Consider the following 18,553-nt stretch of genomic DNA (forward strand, 5'->3'; position numbering starts at 1 on the left):
CCAACGGTATTTTTCGCGGTTACAGTATTTCCCGAGAAATAAATCCACTCGGAGGAAATAACAAAGAATTAAACAGAAAACAGCTAGAAAAAATAAAAATAATTTTGCACTCATGTCCAAACTCACTGCAATGTTTCATTGATTGGTCTCACACAGAGGTTCTTACCCTGGGGGTCGGGGGTCATTTGGGGTTTCTCAGGGGGTCACAAAGGGTTCGGGAGAATATAATTTATTTTCATATATTTGGATTAGTCAGTTGGCCTATGGGGAAGCTTTCAAGGTCTTCCTATCATTTTGTTTTATCTTACCTTTTCAAAAGGTTCGCCATTTCAAAATTTCTTATAGGGGTTACGATAATACCCTGAAGAGTCTCGAAGTTCTTCATTGGAGGGATGGGTAGAGCTCTCGGCTAGCACGCTGTTGGCCCAGCGTGCCAGTGAAGAATTAGAGGAATTTATTTCTGGTGATAGAAATTCATTTCTCGTCATAATGTAGTTCGGATTCCACAATAAGCTATAGGTCCCGTTGCTAGGTAACCAACTGGTTCTTAGCCACGTAAAATAAGTCTAATCCTTCGGGCCAGCCCTCTTTAGAATCAGCTCAGTCGTCTGGTTAAACTAAGATATACTTTTGAAGAGTCTCGGGAGTTGGGGGGCGGTCATAGGATGGAAAAGGTTAAGAACCACTGGGCTAATATCTTAGAATATTTCTCCTCTTGTGGAATCATCTTCCCGCGAGATATTTCCCAGGTTAAAACAAAAATTCAAAAGCGCGATGCTGATAACATCTCTTCGAGTTTCCCTTACATTTGCAATTTCAGTTTTCTCTCAAGTAGAGACGATGGTCTCTATGGAAGTGAAAACTTCCACAAGCAGTTTTCCGAATAAAATCTTGAAAAAATAGTCATGTCATTTATTTATCTACGATTAAGTTACAGGAAAAATTATGTAGGTTATAAGAATTCTATTATTAGCGGGTCTTCAGAATTAAATTTTATAAAATATTTTGCGGATTGTTAATAGTACGCCCAGGGATTTTTTATATACACTAAGATTATATATATTCTTATAATTAGCAGTTGGCCAACAGTAATTCTTTGAAAACCCTTATTATGGACTCTATTTCTTCACAAATGAAAGTCTAACAAAAGCAGTCAGTAGAGGCTATATTTACCTCAGGGCCTTTCTACATTGAAAAAAAATGACACCAAACTAAAACCCCGAGCTGCTTCGGTGTTTTCCCTGTGTAGTATATTGAGCTGTACTTTAAGACTCATTTGAAAATCGCGCCTCACCACTTTAGCGCCACCTAGCAGGACGCCTTGTAATTAACAGGAAGTTCAATAAAAGGAACTCAAGTTGCAACATTGGTTTACATTAATCCCTGCTTTTACTTCTGCCTTTGTGCTTGCTAGGGGGAGTTGCCCCCTTGATACACTACACCCTGAAGTGCTTAAATATTGCACCTTCTGTAGATGGCAGGAAAGACGGCTGGCGATACAGGTGGTCATCATACCGACTTGAAAGAGGGCATCCTCTATTTTGGTATCTGAATGGTCATACGACCTGGCGTCTCTGCAGGTCTTCGGGAGGAGGTGCTGGGTTGTTTCTAGGGGGAGAAGAACCACTGTTCGATGGTTTTAATATTAAAGGATGAGAACAATGTCTTTGATAGTCATTGAAGGGCTGCTTCAACCCTGACGATAACTTTTGTGCATGCGGCCGTTACAGAACAGTTTTGTTACTTCTTGGCCATTATTTCTTGTAGTGGCAGATTCTTGTTAAGAGTCGATTTGACTTGCTTTTGTCTCTCACAGTTTATGGAACCGTTGGTGATCAGGACTTGGGTTGCTCTCTCGATGGCACCATGGGTTTCCTTCCGCTAGGGGCAGTGTGAGAGGGCTCTCGGTACGTGTACACGGCTTTCCTCTTGTAGAGGTCCTGGCGCTCGCTCCCACCCTGACACCAGTGCCAGTGCCACTCCCTGAATACATGGCTTTGTCAGTCTCATCAGCCTGTTTGTTATGGCATTCTCTCTTACCTCATCTTGATCATATATATATATATATATATATATATATATATATATATATATATATATATATATTATATATATACTGTGTATGTGTGTATATATTTATATACATATATACACACGCACAAACATACATACACATGCACATATATATTTATATGTATATATATACAGTATAAATATCCAGAGGGGGAAGAGAGAGAGAGAGAGAGAGAGAAACGGAGATGTCAGTTCATGAGAACATTTTCGGATTCCGAAAACATAAGGGTGAATGTTCTTCTCCAATTGTCTTTTCTTTCATATTCTTTTTTATTCTAAAAACGATTTCTAAGTCGCTTTAGATTTCTGATCATTTGTACTTTTTCTTTTAAACCTGCTATTCGCTTATTATTTATATCTATCAAACTGATCTCTTTCTGTATTTTCCACAATCCTTTTTTACTACTTTTGAACGCACGCCATAATGTTCTTTGGAAGCTTGAAAGAATTTCAAGTCAGTGGCCCTTGTGGTGGGCTTGTTCCATGTGAATGGGGTTCATCTGAATGATTATAATTTTGACAATTCTTCCATTAATTTTTTCTTCCTCGATGTGTCTCTTGTTAAAAATGGAACTCCTTTTTCTGTGTCACTCGAAAGGATTTTCTGTAGTGCTCTTGCGGTTTTGGTAATATACAAAGGCAATAAATCTGGAGAGTCCAAAATATTGCCATTTTTCAAAGCTGCTCTTGATGAAAATAAAATAAAAATAGCTTGAAAATATTGGAAATTCTATAACATTGTTTTATATAATGTTTTGAAATTAAGACATATATATATATATATATATATATATATATATATATATATATATATATATATATATATATATATATATATATATATATAATGTGTGTGTTAAAACAGATTTCCATTTAATGAAAGAACCCCATAAAAATGCCAAAATGTAGGAAGTTGATGCGATAATTTCGGAGAACAACTGTCTCCCTCTACAGGCAGTTAATGCATGAGAAAAGGGTTGTTGTTGTTTTAGATTTAGCTGGCCTTGTGCCAGCACGGGCTCTTGCTTCTAGAGCAGCCCGTAAGAAAAGGGTTACAGAAAAGCGGTATTTATACCAAGAATTCCAGACGTCAGCAATTACGTCACTCCTTAATCTTCTTAATCGCTGGTTGGAGGAAGATTTGATCTATAATATCTGAAAAGTAAGATTAACTGGCAAAGACAAAAAGAGCATTGAACTCTTGAGAAATTTAAGAAGTCATTCACCCAAAACTACCTTACTTTTATGGCCATCCCAAGACCCATAAAAGATAATCTTCCATCCAGACCTATTATCTCATGTGCCGAAGTTTTCAATTAAACGTTCTGAAGATTTGTCACAAATTCAAAGACACATATACCACTTCACAAGAAACTTTTAAGCTTAGATGTAGACTCCCTGTTCACAAAAGTACCAGTACAGGACGTTCTGCAGTTTCTGAGAGAAAAATTAGGCCCCTATTCAGATCATTTCCCACTAGCCCTACATGAAATAATAAAGTTATTTGAATTATGTGTATCAAATAACGTCTTTTCATTCAGGGAGTCATTCTTTAAATAAAAATTCGGGCGCAGAATGGGCAACCCTTTAAGTAATGTTTTAGCCAATCTATACATGGAATATTTTGAAACTGTAATAATAAATGCAATAAAACCTAAAGACATGCTGTGGATGAGATATGTAGATGATATCCTAACATTTTGGGATAATAAGTGGGGCGATTTCAACGAATTCCTTTCAAAATTAAATGCATTAGTGCCCATCATCAAATTTAAATTTGAATGGGAAATAGACAACAAAAATTCCTTTTCTTGATGTTTTAACAATTAGAGACACGAAAGAATACAAATTTACCATATATAGAAAACCAACATTTTTCACTTGCATATATTCACTATTTTAGTTATGACATTTCTATCAAGATTGGCGTAGCCAGCAATTTATTCTTAAGAACCTTGTGGATTTGGTCCCCTGATTTCCTGGAAAAGGAAATTGAACTAATCCGTAAGCAGCTGTCATCTTTAAACTACCCTGACCATATAATTGAGAAAGCAGTCCACAAAGCTAACATAATCTTCTACCGGCCCCCTCAAAACAAGACTAGAGAGATGCCCATCAATAAAATAAAAATCCCACACCTGGACGGGATTAAGACGTTGACACAGACACTAGGAAACTCTAACCCTTTTGCTTTACCTACCCAAATACCCTAGCCAAATCCCTGATTAACGTCCAACAAAAGCCAGTCCCCAAAGACACAGGAGTTTACGAAATCCCTTGCCTCGACTGTGACCAATCCTACGTTGGTTTTACTGGTAATTCGCTCCCCCAGAGATTAATACAACATAAACATTCAGTGAGGTATGGCCAACAGAGCTCAGCTATTTTTAACGACATAAATAACCATAATCACAGAATTATCTGGGATTTGTCACGCACAATTTATAGCAGCAGTTGTCTGTTCAAAAGCCAGATGGTAGAACCAGCACTGATTAAGCAAAGAAACACGACGAACCTCTCAAAAGGAGCTTGGGACTCAGATATTATAGATAAAATTTTCCACCAACCAGCGATTAAGAAGATTAAAGAGAAACTGTCAACTGGAGTGACGTAACGGCTGGCCTCTTGGTATAAATACAGCTTTTCTGTAACTACTCTTCTTATTACGGGCTGTTCCAGGAGCAAAAGCCTGCGCCAGCTCAAGTTTGGCTTAATCTTAAACAATAATCTTTTCTCACTCATTAACTGCCAGTAGAGGGAGACTGCTGTTCTCCGAAATCATAGCATTAACTTTCGACATTTTGGCATTTTATATATACATAGATATTATAAAGTATGTCCTATAGTATTGTTACTAATTCGCACACGCAGGTTTTTATGCATTTATCCATGTATGCATGCACGCCGATACGTATATTCCCAAAGTCGACTAAACAATACCAATTCTACCTGTTGTTTCAACCTCAACAGTGTTTTGGGGCCTCGCCTTCTGCCTGCTTTCCACTGCAACAACCCCGGGAGAGCAGCTGTTGTTGTCGCGATAAATGACGAGCAATTATTATAACTATCGGTTTGACGGACGGGAGAGGCAATTTATTGTTCTACATAAATCAGTGGACGCAATTATGAAAAGCGAAACTATAACGAACTGTCATCTCGCTTAACGAACTGTCATCTCGCTTAACAGTCGCAACTGGCGCTGCATTTCACCTAAATGAATGGCATGATGTGATCATCCAACAGCCAGTTGGATATTTCAAAGGATTGACTAAGCCGAGATGAATTATTTAAAAAAAATCCATCGTTCCGTGCCCGGAAATTCTGTAGGATTTCGCCGAAACAAAAAGTAAATAACGAAAAAGCTGAGCTGATATTATAGGTATCAATTATCCGCCGGTGTGTTATATGAAAATCAATTCATGACCTTACAATTAAGACAGATTACCCTCTCAAAATATCGCTAATAGTGTGTCCGGTCTGAAGTGTCTTTCATAACGAGGGAACGTTTTTGATAACCGTACCAGAGAGCTTTGCAATACTGACAAACAGTTCACAATGACAAATAAAACCCCATTGTCAGCTAATGAACACTCGATGAGGAAAGGAGGACGTAATGATGTTCGATTTGGAATACTTATCCTCAGAGTTTGATTTTGTGAAAAGACGCCTCGAGAAACAAAGAAAGAACCGATTTTGGGGGTGCGTTTTATATTAAGCTTGCCTGCCACATGCTGGCACGGGATCTTGCATCCAGAGCAGCCCTGAAAAATTTCTGTCCAGTTGCGCAAATATCAAGGAGCTTACTTACGAAACAATTGGGTCTTTTGGAAAAGGATAATGAATTAAAACAGCACTGTTCCTTCACGTTTTCTTGCAGCATCAGACTTTCCATTTGCCCAACGCAAATAATGTAATATATATTGTATCAGCGCCCGCTCAAATCTAAATAGGGGAACAGGATTTTATAGATGTGTATGAATTAATAGTGCAGTTGAAGCTAAAGTTCTATTTACGTATCTAAATTCATGATATATATTGTTCAGGAACTATTTTTTTCCCCAAAATATCATTGCTGTTTAGGTCAGGTTTATTGCCTTTGTTTATATGATATATCTAGACTGCAACTGGATATACATTGCTCGTGGTAAAACCGATAGAGAAGCAGTGTGGAGAGTGATGAGACCGTGAGGTTGGGAAGATAAGATCTGAAGAGAGATCAGAACTTTTTATGATCGGAGAGAAGCGCTTGTCAGAATGCGTGTGGTAGACATTGTAGGTCGACCCTGGTTGGTTGTGTGTGTTTTCCCTTCTGGTCAACCTCAGACGAGTGTGTCTTTAGGAGGGGGTTATCACTCCTGTTTTTTTCTGTTTCTTTTCTTTTCTTTAATATCAATGTGATTTATATATACGGGTTTAGCTCGAACTGTACTTAATGTACTTCAGTGTTAAAGCTCAGTACTTATGACAGGGGTTGTACTGTACTTCAGTGTTGAAGCCCAATACTTATGACAAGGGTTGTACTGTACTTCAGTGTTACAGCCCAGTACTTACGACAAGGGTTGTACTGTACTTCAGTGTTAAAGCCCAGCCCAGGGTTGTACTGTACGTGTTAAAGCCCAGGTTGTACTGTACTTCAGTGTTAAAGCCCAGTAGGCTACTTATGACAGGGGTTGTTCCACTATGTGACTCGACATTTTTGGGCGTCCTGTATATGTATCTGTTACTAATGCTACGCCTCTCACAGGATGGGGGGAGGGGGTCCAAGAAACTAGCCTCTCACGAGGCACAGTTCAATTCAATTCTGGTCTGGAGCAGGGTGGTTGGATGTTGAACTCCCCAACACTGCGGATGAACACAAGCCAAAACATTGTTTAGTTCAGTTATCATTATTATTACTGTAAAATACGTCGTTTCAGGTCTCTACGAATAACTTTTACAATTAAGGTCCATGGGTATTGGGTCGATCCCAGGGTCTAATGATTTAATGTCGACGACGTTTAATTCAAACGTCAGTCCAAAATAAACAAGTAAAAAATGCGCCAAAGTTTCTTCGGCGCAATCAAATTTTCTGTACAGCCGCTACAGCGTATAATTAAGGCCGCCGAAAATAGATCTGTCTTTCGGTGGTCTCGGTATAATGCTGTATGAACCGCGGCCCATGAAACTTTAACCACGCCCCGGTGGCGGCCTATCCAATATCGTTGCCAGAAGCACGATAATGGCTAATCTTAACCTTAAATAAAATAAATACTACTGAGGCTAGAGGGCAGCAATTTGGTATTTTTGGTGATTGGAGGATGGATGATCAACGTATCAATTTGCAGCTCTCTAGTCTCAGTGGTTTTTAAGACCTGAGGGCGGACAGAAAAAGCGCAGACAGAAAAAAGTGCGGACGGACAGACAAAGCCGGCACAACAGTTTTCTTCTCAGAAAACTAAAAATCTGAATCGCATGAACACTATTCTTCTTTCCTCCGCTATGTTCCTTGGTTTGACCGCGAGTACAACAACCAGCAGTCTGCTCTCGACGTGACGTCATGCGCGAACTCTACTGAAGTTCGAGGCAGAGGTGAACTGACCACCTCCTTTTCCCTAGACCTTGGTCGACCCTGGGCCACAGTGGGCACGACGTGTCTGTTTGTCCTAAGGGTCCTGGGGCATTGGGATGGGTTTTTAATCTCTCACAACACTGTAGACAGTGTAGGGGACTGGTTCTCAAGCTTTTTCACTTCATTCCTCCCTTTATGAATTCTTGACCTTTCGTTTTTCTCCAAAATTCCATAACGGCCCCCATTAAAAAACAGGTAAAAAAAAGGATAAAATATATAAGTTTATTACAAACTTGACAGTTATAATTACCTTTAATGAAGGATTTGTGTGGTATGCGTAATGCCTTAAATTAAATCACTACACTAAAAATTTTTTTCTTTCTTCTGACAGGACAGAGGGGTGCATTTTATATAAATTCTGATTTCTCACAGTATTTTGAAATGTATAATTTGTAACAGTTTGCCATGACCCCCGTAAATTCTTGTCATGGCTCCCTTGGGGGACATGGCCCCAGGTTGAGAACCACTGGTGCAGAGGGACCCAAGCTGAATCCTTGCTTAGCTTACAGTCAGAACTTAGAGTGAGTGGCCACGAAATCTCTCGTGACGTACAACAGACGTTTAAAGGAGGTGGTAGGAGGGAATAGTATTTAAAAAAAACCAAATGATTGGCTGATTATGGTGATAACAACAAATTAACAAGTGTATTTTTTCATTCATACTCGTACGCGTACCATGGGCTTAAATGGTTTAATCAAGATATATATATACATATATATATATATATATATATATATATATATATATATATATATATATATATATATATATATATATATATAAATGGTATATACTCACTTTTTCTTTATCATTCATGGCTCCATTCCTCTATTTTTTTTATATTTTCCCCGAATTGTCCCTTTCCCTTCCTTTATCAGAATTCCCTTTCTCCTTTCGTCGGTTCGCGATGCTTCTTCCTTCTCCTCTCTCGATCGACACACCGTTGTTGTTCGTAAACAAGAAATGAGAGAAAGGATGAAACAAAAAAGCCTCCGGCCATAATGGCGCGCCGACACTCGTCCCCAAACAGGCTGGGAAGGAGCGGTGGACCCTTTTCAAAAAGATGAACCGTTCACCCCAAAAACGTTAGGAAATCTGTCTCTGTCTGTCTCTGGTTCATATGGCGTTGGTTCTCAGTTCCCGGTTCATTTTGCGTTCTGCATTTAATTTTCTTAGTTTTCTTGCGTTCACCTTCATTCTTCTATGCCTTTATTTACATTTATATCATCTTTCTTTCTTTCGCCTTTTTTGGAAGTAAAGGAAAATAACGCATTGTTATCATCATCTTACAGTGACTGTGGCTGTAATCACAATCATAATTCAACATGCTCATCATAATATTCCATTCGTTCATAACATTTATTTTAGGTGTCATAAATCATTCTGATCATAACTCGATGATGGTAAACGTTCCGGAAGTACAGAGCTGCCTTACAGGTACAAATTCTCCCTGCTGAAAGCTTTGCTGCCTATTTCACCTGGATTACCTGGGTAGAAGGATGATTAGGTCTGTGAGATGATTTTTGTAACTTCACAGGGTACAGAGCATTTTAATAATAATAATAATAATAATAATAATAATAATAATAATAATAATAATAATAATAATAATAATAATAATAATAATAATAATAATAATAATAGCATGACTCTTGAAATGGAGAAACAAATCCACAGTTATGTATGGTTACATATATTTATTTAAAAATAAATCTAAACAGAAAGCTTTTGGGAATCTGTTCGATTCCCCTTTTCAGTCAGATTGAAAATGGGAATCGAATAGATTCCCGAAAGCTCTCTGTAGAGATTTATTTTTAAACATATTTAACCCCTACATCACTGTGGATTTGTTTCTCCAGTAATAATAATAATAATAATAATAATAATAATAATAATAATAATAATTTAAATATTCACAAACAGTATATGGATCATGACAGACATCTATGGCAGGGTTGTGAAAATTTACATAAATTAAAAAACTGCAAATTTAAATGGGTGTCAGGACAGATATTACAGAATTAAGCATATAGCAGATAAATCACTGGGGCTATTCTGGCCTAAAATGGAAAACTGCAGTATCTGCAAAATTTTCAGAATTGAGATATGCCACCTATTGGGCTCGTGAAACACTAATACACAAGTTACTGCAGTTTCAGAATGATTCTTCAGTGCTTTATGTAGCGGGTCCCATTTGCAGTGTCTGCAAAATCAGTAGTAAGGGAAGGGAAAACTGCAATATCTACAATTTTTCTAAGTTTTCTATTTTTGCAGATACTGCAGTCTTCTATTTTAGGGCAGTATGCTTTTAGCAAAACAAGTAGAACTAATGAAAAGCAGTTGATAAGACTGTGACAGAGATCTTTAAAAGCTTACGTTTTATTGAGATTCTTCCTGGATTCTTCCTGGACATCTTATGGAATTCCCATTTTCTATAGCTGTATTGACAAGTTCTGTTCTCGTATTGAGCGATTAGTAGATCGTTCGTTTGTCTGCTCGTTAATCTGCCTTGAGCATAAACAGGTAAAAAATGCGTCAAAGTTTCTTCGGCGCAATCGAGTTTTCCGTACAGCCGCTACGGCTTATAATCAAGGCCACCGAAAATAGGTCTATCTTTCGGTGGTCTCTGTATAATGCTGTATGAGCCGTGGCCCAAGAAACTTTAAGCACGACCCGGTGGTGGCCTATTCTATATCGTTGCCAGGACACGATTATGAGAGAGAGAGAGAGAGAGAGAGAGAGAGAGAGAGAGAGAGAGAGAGAGAGAGAGAGAACTACATTAACTCATTTTCTGGCGATTTTTCCTGGGGGTTTCCGAAAAACAGAGATTTCTCTGTTATTGGGGAATAAGGAGATTATATCTTTTTAGCATTATGAGGATAATGAACTGTCTTGAATAAAGTCACTTAAATATAGCGAAAAATAGCAACTTGGAATTTTCATGTTTTAATATTTATAACAAATACTGTCAAAGCTTCAGTTTTCATGTTTTAATATTTATAACAAATACTGTCAAAGCTTCAATTTTCATGTTTTAATATTTATAACAAATACTGTCAAAGCTTCAATTTTCATGTTTTAATATTTATAACAAATACTGTCAAAGCTTCAAGTCTCAATGTTTCGAACTGTCTCCTTAATCCAGTTTATATCACATCCACACATTTAGAACCCAAGACTTTTCCATTTTATCCTTTATTTATTTATTGTTTTATGAATTTTTTTTTTTTTTGCAATTTCAGCAGAGCAATGGGGCTGCAAACCTTACACCCCAGGCAGTTGGTGATTTTCACACAACGTAGAGCCCTGAGGATACCCTTGTTTTCTTTTTCCGGAACATCCCATACTGGTAAAAAGCATGGCTACGACTGGCAATCAACAGGAAAGTTTTATTCAAGGTAAACCACGGTAGGCATTACTTAAGGTTCTTTGCAGCGTCCCTTCGGCCCCTAGCTACAACCCCTTTCTTTCCTTTTACTGTACCTCCGATCATTTTCTCTTTCTTCCTCTTACTTTCCACCCTTTCCTAACAATTGTTTCAGCATTATTCTCAACGCAAAATGACCTCATAGGTCCCAGCACCTGGCCTTTTGCTTAAATTTTATTTTCCAGTATTCAAGGTGAATTTACCCCCACCAAAGATCCACAATCCTTAACTAGGCTCTCCCCTGCCTTGAGGTCCCTAATATAACAATGTACTCGAAACCAAAGGTTTCCCAGGGCAGCAAAATCCAGTACGCCGCTCAATACTGCACCTTTTTCCTTCAACGGGTGGCTCCTGAAGGTTTTAGCCTTCTTCCTCAGCTGATATTTTTGAGGGTGGTTGCTAGTCTCACACCCACACACCAACCCCCACAGATCGTCTTGATACAGTAATTTTCTACGAGATTAACCAGATCCAGTGTTGCTTAATTTTGTTTTATCATCATGTATGTATGTATGTATGTATGTATGATTTGAAATGCTGTTTTGTCTCATTTTATTGTTTTGTTACAAAATAGTTCGTGCGCTCCGTGTGCCTTTTGACAATTCGTCTGCTGTGTTTGTTACCAAAACAGTTGGCATATTACTTATTTTTCAACAAAACTCAGTATTATTGACTATACCATTAGTATAGAAATACATTATACATATTCTATTTAAAAACTATATATTTTTTGTTTTGTCTGTGAAAAAATAGACAATGGCCTTTTTTTTAAAATATAAACTGACAGGGCTGAGCAGACGATTTTTTTTTTTTAGCAAGCCCAATGAAAAGAAACGACAATTATATGAATCCGGGAAAAGCTATGGATATATATTTGTTCAGTTCAATATCGTCAGTTTAGTAAATTTATTTAAATCTGCCCTAACGCAAGTGACTTTAGCTGTAAAATTATCATGTTGAATGAAAACCGTTCAGTCTAACTAGTCTAAAAGTTGCCAGTGATCATTTTGTACATTACTTCCATTTGCAGCCGTCATAAATAATTACTCACTATTTGTTTCCTAATTAATACTGTATATTGAACTGAGAAAATTTCTTATAACACTCCTAAAATCATAGGTTATATTTGTTTTTACTAGATATTGCCAGTTACTTTGGATATCATTATTTTAAGTTAAGCTTTTAAATGATCTAGTTCTGGCTCCTGATGTGCTCAGATATATAATGTGGGGACTATTTATAAATGTGAATGTCCATCCAATTGAAGGCCAATTTATTTTTTCCTGGAACTATAACGCCGCTTTTGTGTTCACTTTTTAGTTCAGTTTCCCATTTTAAATGATGTCTGAATTTTGTTTTACAAGACGACTTGACAAAGGCCCCATAAAATATCTAATTTTTCAGGCGCATCAAATTTTTTAAAAGGGGAAAACATTTATTGATACGCAATTCAACTTAATTCAATGTTTTTTTTATTGTCTGTTCATCGAATTCCTAATTTTACTTTGTGTTGTAGTTTTAGCCTTCGCTAAGTTTCACAATTCTGCTGTCAATCATAGAAAATATATATTTAAAGATTTCTAGTTTTAAGTAAAACACACCAGTACTAATAGCTGTTACTATTAGATGAATGTTTAAGGGAATTTCCATTATGTATAATTTCCACATTTATAAAAATATTTCTGTTTTCGAAAATAGACAATAGTTATTTATTGCAAAACTCAAAATTATGAAAGCTGCAATGTAATGTTTTTAATTCGATCTGTTTTATCAGTTTCTGCAATAAACAGTAAATATCCTTTAGGATAAACATCTGTTAAATCTAGGATATAAACAAAAACAATTGTCTTTTGCCATTAAATCATTGTTTTTATTTTGTAGTCACTTGAACTGACTACTGGAGACGTTGTCTAAGAAATCTAAAATTAAATACGAAAATGTCATGAAACTTTGAAGTATATTGGATAACTAAAATATTCTTGCTTTAAATGTAAATATGAATTTGAAGTATATCTTGAAATGCGACATTTTATAGATATATATATATCTAGTCCATCTTTCATAAATTTTTTTATAGGTTCATGTAAGTTTTGAGCAGTTTCTAACTTTCTTCTAAATGTTTATTTGTTATTTAATTGAAGGCCGCTGTATTGTGATAATAATGACATAGCTGTTGTAAGAGCCACGATTTAAGCTCGTCTCGTTTTATAGAACCGTACAGTTAATTAAAGATATAGTTAGTCAAGAACAAATTTGCCAGTGATTAAAAGATATTTATGATATATAATAATACTGAAATTTACCAAACTATACAAAATGCGCTGAAATAGTGTTCCGATTCCAAACCGTCTCTGGATAGTAGAGGAACGAACGCGAGTCACGTGACCAGACTCCGTACTGTCACTTCGTCGTCCTTCGTGTTATTTTTCTGTGAATGGATATTCATCCTTAGCCTGTTATACCAGAGTAAGTATCGGCCAGATAAATCAGAAAGTTAGGTAGATTAAGGGGTTATATACACTTAAATAGCAAAAAAAGCGTTTTAGAGACAGGGAAGTGTAGCGAAGTTATCAATTGCAAACTCGCCCAGAGGCAACCATTGTCTAGGCTATACATAAACGTGTCAAGTTCCGAGGGATTAACGTCCTTTCAAGCTAGAATGGCCTATACGGCGTTATTTTGGGTTTTTCCACTACTTTTAGCATTGCTGATGGATATCAAGCACGAGGGTAAGGGCCTGGTACCCTAGTTTAGGTTAGGTGTAGTGGGTTAAGTTATTTGCTAACTAACGGACGTCGAATACATTCAAAGCACATGAAAGCTAAATCACAGAAAAATTATATTTTCAAGTATGAAACGCTATAATGGTGTAAGGTAAAATTGACAGGCTAGGCTTTGGCATGTAGCCTAAAGTTTACAAACACACAAGTTACTACACAATATTGATGCTATTTGCTGGATGTGGAATGCAGGATCAGTGTTAATATATCATTGTAGGAACTTTATAAGAAGTTGTAAGAGTATTTTTACAATTCTCCACAGTTTTGACACTTAGTTGTTTGTGCAGTTAAAGCTCTAGTCGTTTGTGCAGTTAAAGGTCTAGTGACATTGAGTGTTGAGTAGGTATGCTACATATACCTTATTTCAATCGGGCATGTAGAATATTCACATTTCACCCTTTTCCATTCCCTTACCTGATGCATATTTTATTCTCCTAAACAATTACAAGTCAAAACTGTGTAGGATTGTAGGGACTACAGGACTGTTGGTATTATTTTACTTAAACACAACAGCTTGATATTTCAGTTATTGTGCTTTGTGCTGAAGTCTCCGTATGCCTTATTGTCAACAGATTCAGAAGAGCCGCCACCCTAGGAATTGGGGATTACAAGCACTTTCAAAAAGTCTTTTGGGACCCATTGAACTGGATTACTGTACTACTACTCTTAAATAATGAGTGTTGAAGCATGTGACACCATACAAGATCAATGACCACAGGTGAATCATGTCCAAGCAAGAGAGTATAGGATGGGCGGATGAAGGTTCTCCCGAGGAAACTGCTCTACAGAGATACTGTACTGTACTGAGAAATCCTCCACAATAATGAGATGGTGTGTTTGCTGATATGGTGCAGTGCATGTTTAAACTGCAAATAAGACTATCATTACTTTTAACTTTAAAAAACTGATTGCATTTTCCCTGTCAATAATGGTGGTCCCCAGGGAGGCACGAAATGAATTTTATAGTTTACTAATCAATCATTAAAACTATTCTATAACATCTTGCTATTTAAAATTTTTCTGGAAGTCTTGAGTATCATTTTGGGTCTCCTGGTTGGTGGCTTCTGCATGTGAAAACCTGGCGGTGGTACATATTAGAGGATTCTAGACCCTCTAATGTAACTGTAGCATGCAGAACCATTACTGGTATAGGTGTTGTCCACCTTTTGTACTTCCCTTGATTGGACACATGACTCTTTGGTGGTGCGGCACAGTTCATCATCCCCAAGTCTTGGGAAACAGTGTGGAGGATCAAGAGACAGGAACGACATTTGTCAGAATAAATTATGAAGCAAGCTTCTGGAAAAGGCTCATCATGAAGAGCGACTCCAACTATGGATTAACTTGAGGAGAAAACGAGACTGAGAACTGAGTTTGAAACGAAACTTCTAATTACTTTTTGATGGGAAGGTCTCGTCTGTATTTGAAGGTAAGGTTTTTGGAAATTAAAAGTATTTTTCTTATGTATGAGTTACATTGCATAATTTTCAAATTGATGTATTCTAAATTAACATTGGTTTTCAGAAAAAACTTAAAAAGCTAAACGATATAATTTTCAAGTTAATGTAATGTGAACTTCCTATCTATAACATTGCTTTCAGAAAAATTGCTTGAGATTAAAACTGGAAACTTGTTTGATATCATGGAGTTGTTGAAGTTGTCAAGTCCTTGAATTGCCGTCATTAGGACGTAATACTTCAGCAGTTTCAAGTGTTCTAAATTAAGGAATTGGAGTAGGCCCTTGCTATGGGTTGTATGTAGCAGAGAAGAAGTACTAAATAAAAAATTTTCATAACTAGGTTTCATGCATTTGATCTTAAGTAACTAGGACATTCTAACAATTTCCTTTCCAAGTTCCCCTTACTGTCATGATCTTGGGTAATAAACCCAGGTGGACCTCCAGAGACAGTGTGCTCCCTTACCCGAAAGATTCAAGTAGTTCCAGTTAGTGCTGTCAGTGCACCGCACATGGTTCACTGTAGGCACTACTCAAGTTTCTTTGCAGCGTCCCTTTGGCCTAGCTGCAGCCCCTTTCATTCCCTTTACTGTACCCCCATTCATATCATCTTTCTTCCATCTTGCTATCCTTAACCCTCTCCTCACAATTATGTCATAGTGCAACTGCGAGGTTCTCCTGCTGCTACACCTTTCAAACCTACCTACTCTCAATTTCCTTTCCAGAGCTTGAATGACCTCATAGGTCCCAGCGCTTGGCCTTTGGCCTAAACTCTATATTCCATTCCATTGTAGGGTCTATAGGCATACTATTCCAGTTACTTCGGTAGTTTCTGAACCGTGCAAAAGTAATTGTTATTAAATTATTTACTTTCCTTTCATGATCATTTTTGCTTTCCTTTTCTGAAGTCAACCCTCCCCCTCGTACTCAATCCCACTTATTGTTTGTATTCCTCATCTGACAACCTTACTTGTTAGTATTAGTGGCCCTTCTTCTTCTGCTGTTGCATGTATTCTGCAAGCGGCTCCTGTTTTTGCCTCAGCAGGGTTGTCTCTTGAGTTGAAGCTTTCATCTCTTTTGGATTTGTTGTTGAAGTGTAAAGCAGGTGATTCATCTACTGTGGTGATATCATGTGAGAACCCCCTGTCCTCTCCCATCCAACTGGCTCCCTACCTACTATTGTCTCATCTAGTAGGTCACCTGCTCTGTCCCAGGCATCCGGTGCTTCCCAACCGTTTTCTGTGATGTCACTGCTGGTGGCATCAAGTATGTTTCTGTCTCAAGTGACTACTGACTCAGTGTCTCATCCCATGGATTTTCGTATAAGTAACTTACCAGGTTATTACCTAGCTAACGTTTTTACTTGCGTGGCAGCCTTTTTAAAAATTCGCGGTAGTGATTCTATTGTTTTGTGTAGATGATAAGCCCTGCCCACTAACGAGGAACACCAAGAACTACCTAGCCAATAAGCTCCCTTGGTTCCTGCCGGCTCTGATGTACGCATTAGTACTTCAGCAGCAGCTTTTTTCTTGTTTTTCAGTTAAACATGAGTGAGATTCAAGCCATCGATAAAAGGGTAGATTTTTCCCGAGGAGATGCAGTTTGCTCCTTTACTGTAGACTTTTTAGCCAAGAACGAGGACCCGTCCAAGCCCTGGCCTCATTCATTTACCATTAAGAATTTATTGGACATCCTTGACTCCGAGGAAGAAGAGAGAGTACTTTGCCCTGTCAGAGCTCTGTAGTATTACCTGAGCAGGACTGAAAAGATCAGAGGCCCATTCAGTAAACTCTGATGTTCAGTTAAGAAGCCGTCTCGTCCTCTGACCAAGAATGCATTGTCGTTCTTTCTGAGGGACATAATTTCTGAGGCACATTGATAGATTCAGGAGTACATTTTGCCTACTTTCAAAGTGAAAGCTCATTATGTCAGAGCTGTATACCTCTTTAGCTTTCAGGCACAATATGTCTCTGATCTTCCATCCTCCATTTGACCTACTGGAAGTGCAAGTCTATTTTCGCATCTCATTATTTAAAGGGGGTGGAAACAGTGTTTGATAATTGCAGTATCTTGTGGCCGTTATCGGTTTCTGGCATGGTACTGGGGGAGGATTCACTGGAAGCCCCCCCCTTTTTTTTCCTACTATCCTTTTGCGTTGGTGTAGGGTTTCGAGTATTTGGGGAGCCTGGGAGTACAGTGTAACTAGAGTACCCACCAGTCTTAGTGGATGGGTTGTGTTGTTTTCAGAGTAGGTGACAGCATTGTGTGGTTGTTTTTAATTTGTTACTGCGCCCAGGGCAAGGGCACTTTTTATGCTTTGCTAACCTTCAGGCCTATCCTCCACTGCAAAGCTCCCACTGAAGTAGAGGCAACCCATCAGGCCTATCCTTCGCAGCAGTGCTCCCACTGAAGTAGAAGCGACCCATGGCTCAACCGCGACGCCACTACAGGTTAAGATGAGCACCACCCAGAGGCAGTATTCACCTGCAGTAGCTCTCTTACCAGGTAAGGAAGCAACAAGCATTGTATCATTGCTGGCCAAATTTTCTGTTTCAAAGTTATTGCCATACTTTGATATTTTGGTGTAGAATATGTCCATGTATCCCACGTCCATTCATTGTGGAATTCAGCTATGTAATTACTTGGTAAGTTACTTATATGAAAATATTTTCATAATAAAATTGAGTTTTGTATATACTGTACTTACCTAATTACAGAATTGGAACCCTCCCTCCTCCCCTCTCATGGACATAAGGGCACAAACAAAGTGAGCTGATTGGCCAGGTTGTTTCTAGTGTTCCTCATTAGTGGGTGGGGCTTGTCACCTACACAAAATAATAGAAATGCTACCGCAAATTTTTAAAAAGGCTAGCATGCGAGTAGAAATGTTAGCTATGCAATTACTTGGTGAGTATATATGAAACTTAATTTTATTATGAAAATATTTTTCCAGTTTTTGCTGCCCATGGATCTTCCTCTAGACTTGACAAGAGCGTTATTATTATGGCATCTCCGCATATTTTAAGACACTGCTTGCTTGAGAAGGTTCTATTTTTGAATTGTTACTTCAAGAACAGTTTTGTATTTATATGGTAGCATTGCAGATAAATGATTTAATAAGAAAACTCAAATTCATAGGGTCATTTTAATTGGAGTTTGGCATTACTTGCAATAATATTTGTTAAATGAATAGGTTACACCACTGAAAT

At 37.7% G+C, this 18,553-nt stretch overlaps 1 long non-coding RNA gene across 2 annotated transcripts in view; it reads left to right on the top strand.

Moving 5' to 3' along the window:
- The window catches only part of LOC136850537 (uncharacterized), a 44,927-nt gene extending 26,665 nt beyond the window's left edge, over positions 1-18,262 (top strand). Inside the window, exons 3-6 of one of the 2 annotated variants that reach the window (XR_010856640.1) lie at positions 10,924-11,079; positions 14,461-15,317; positions 17,676-17,849; positions 18,062-18,262. This is a non-coding gene — a long non-coding RNA (uncharacterized lncRNA). Of the gene's footprint in view, positions 1-10,923; positions 11,080-14,460; positions 15,684-17,675; positions 17,850-18,061 lie in introns of those variants that run through there. The other variant, XR_010856639.1, reaches the window with a different exon arrangement.
- Positions 18,263-18,553: the final 291 nt, after the last annotated feature.

The sequence above is a fragment of the Macrobrachium rosenbergii genome, chromosome 22 (assembly GCF_040412425.1).
Source record: "Macrobrachium rosenbergii isolate ZJJX-2024 chromosome 22, ASM4041242v1, whole genome shotgun sequence".
Lineage (NCBI taxonomy): Eukaryota > Metazoa > Arthropoda > Malacostraca > Decapoda > Palaemonidae > Macrobrachium > Macrobrachium rosenbergii.